This window comes from Octodon degus, unplaced genomic scaffold, assembly GCF_000260255.1.
Source record: "Octodon degus isolate 3935 unplaced genomic scaffold, OctDeg1.0 scaffold00089, whole genome shotgun sequence".
In the NCBI taxonomy this organism is placed as follows: domain Eukaryota; kingdom Metazoa; phylum Chordata; class Mammalia; order Rodentia; family Octodontidae; genus Octodon; species Octodon degus.
Window position 1 is genome coordinate 889,247 of NW_004524665.1, and position 2,442 is coordinate 891,688.

Sequence of the window (2,442 nt, forward strand, 5' to 3'; positions counted from 1 at the left end):
TTGTGCTGCTGCGTGACAAGATAAATAGACATCTTACACCATGTGGAAGACGTTCTTTAGGAGGCGGGACTACCTCTTTTGGCTCAACCAAAACCCTTTCCCTTGGTCTCCTCTCAAATTCCTTTCTGAGTTCAACCCAAATTCCTTCTCCAAAGTGGAAACATGCAGAACTTTCTGCCTTGTTTCTATTATGTTTGCAAGTGACTCTGCTCATTATAAATGATTAGCCTGAGGAGAGGACACAATTCCTGGAGCAAGAGGCAAGGACTCTGACAGTCTGTTTCTTAATTGAAACCTCTGCTTACTTGTTCTGACTCAAACTACATTCTTAGCTTGTGTTGTTATATTCTCAAACTCAAGAGAATCCTGGTTATTTCTTTCTCTGATTCAGCCTGCATCTTCCTTCATATGGCTCACTGCTACACACATGTTCTTCTGTGTATGTAAGAAATCCAGTTTTTCCTAATACAACCTAGGAAATACACTCAATGTTGCCTTTGTAAACCCTCCAACTAGGTAAGTTTTGTAGCTTTAACATAAAATACATTCTCTTCTTTGAGTTTGATAGGTTTTTCCTTTTGTCAATACTACCTCTCATATCAAGTTGGGACCAGATTGGGAAGTCAGAGAGAATATATTTTCTAGAATATTCTTCCTTTAAAAAGGCCTGTTTTGTTTTAAAAAGAAAAAACTGAGCAGCAGTTTACAGTGCAGTTATGGCCAAGTCCAAGAACCACACCACACACAGTCAGTCCTGAAAATGGCACAGAAATGGCATCAAGAAACCTCTGTCACAAACATGCAGATCTCTGAAGAGGATAGATCCCAAGTTCCTTAGGAACATGTATTTTGCCAAGAAGAACAACAAGAAGGGTTTCAAGAAGATGCAAGCAAACGATGCCAAGGCCATGAATGCACATGCCAAGGTTATCAAGGCCCTCATCAAGCTCAAGGAGGTCAAGCCCAAGATCATCCCAAAGGGAGTAAACCGCAGGCGCACTCGACTTGCCTATATTGCCCACCCTAAGCTTGGGAAGTGTATCAGTGCCCACATTGCCCAGGGTCGCAGGCCTTGCAGTCCAAAGTCCCAGGTTCCAGCCAAGGCCCAGGCTCCAACCTCTGCTCCAGCCCAGGCTCCCAAAGGTGCTTAGCCCCTCAAAGGTGCCCAGGGCCCCATGAAGGCTCCACAGTAAAAGTCTCTTATCTGCTGATATAAAAACAGAAGGACTGGTCTGACCCCTGGGGTGCCATCTGTGGGGCGCTGGTGTCCTCCTGTGCTCTTTGTACAAATAAACCTGAGGCAGGATAAAATAAGTAAATAAATAATAAAAAGAAAAAAAAAACCCTATTTCACTATTTGTTGTAAGTGTCTGCAGGTACAGGTATTTTCCACAGTCTCCCTACTGAATGTGGGAAGTGATGCACTTTCTCTGGATTGTTGACTGGGTTTCCTTCACAGCTTTTCTGTCCAGCCTAGAGATTCTGGGCCTGAGACCCTCAACAGCCAAGTGACCTCATGACCCAGTTCCTCAAACAAAGGTAGGAGAGGGAAACAGAAAGAATGAATATGGATCTCCTCATCATTTTTCTGGAGAACTCTGAATGATGCAGAGCCACAGTCCAGATTCTTAGCAAAAAGATTTTTCTCTGTTGGTATTTCATCAATTCTTGAAGAATTAAAATAAGTCTGACTTTATTATTATTATTAAACAAGGGTCCAAAACTATACCTGAGCACTGATAAAAATCTGAAAACTTAAAAAGTGAGAGGAGACTTTAGAGATACCACAGAAGAGAAAGGCCAGTCTTCCACAAGAAATCCACTTTGAGCGGGGTTGGCTTCCTTCCAGGGAGTGGGGCTGAGGGTGGGTGAGGGGGTTCTGGAGAGTATCTGTGCCAGAGACTGGGATTCATGCAAGTCAGATCAAGAAACCCAGTAGATTGAGTCCACTATTCAGCAATGTCCCATCAGAATGAGTTGAGAGGGTGCCAGGGGTCCAGAATTGCAGTGACATGGGTCAAAACCCCACAGAAGTGGGAGAAGGGCTTCAGTTGGGATTGACCTCAATAGCGGGGGTCAGGGAGGAAGCTGGGAGGTAGAGCCAGCGAGGGTCTCATAATTCAGAACAAAGACGACATCTGAAATCTATGGACAGTCACCCTAAGCTTTAACCCACTACCTCACTCTTAATAAAGGCGACAGTAACCCCATCCATATAAGGCAAATTCTAAGTGATTTAGTTTGGGCAGCCCAAGCCTGCAGTTAGCAGGCTGTCACAGCTGCAGCTGGGAGGAGCTGAGGCTGGGGCTGCTGGGTGCTTCTGATGCTGCACCTTTAGTCACCATGCTTAACTTGTGCAGAAACAAGGAATCATTGGAGATTGCCTATTTTTAGGGATATCTTCAAATTTAAAATAATACATTTAAAATTCCATGACTTATA

General features: G+C 44.0%; 1 pseudogene; it reads left to right on the plus strand.

Moving 5' to 3' along the window:
* The first annotated feature begins 716 nt into the window (after positions 1-716).
* LOC111818365 lies at positions 717-1,193 on the plus strand (annotated as a pseudogene).
* The last annotated feature ends 1,249 nt before the right edge of the window (positions 1,194-2,442 follow it).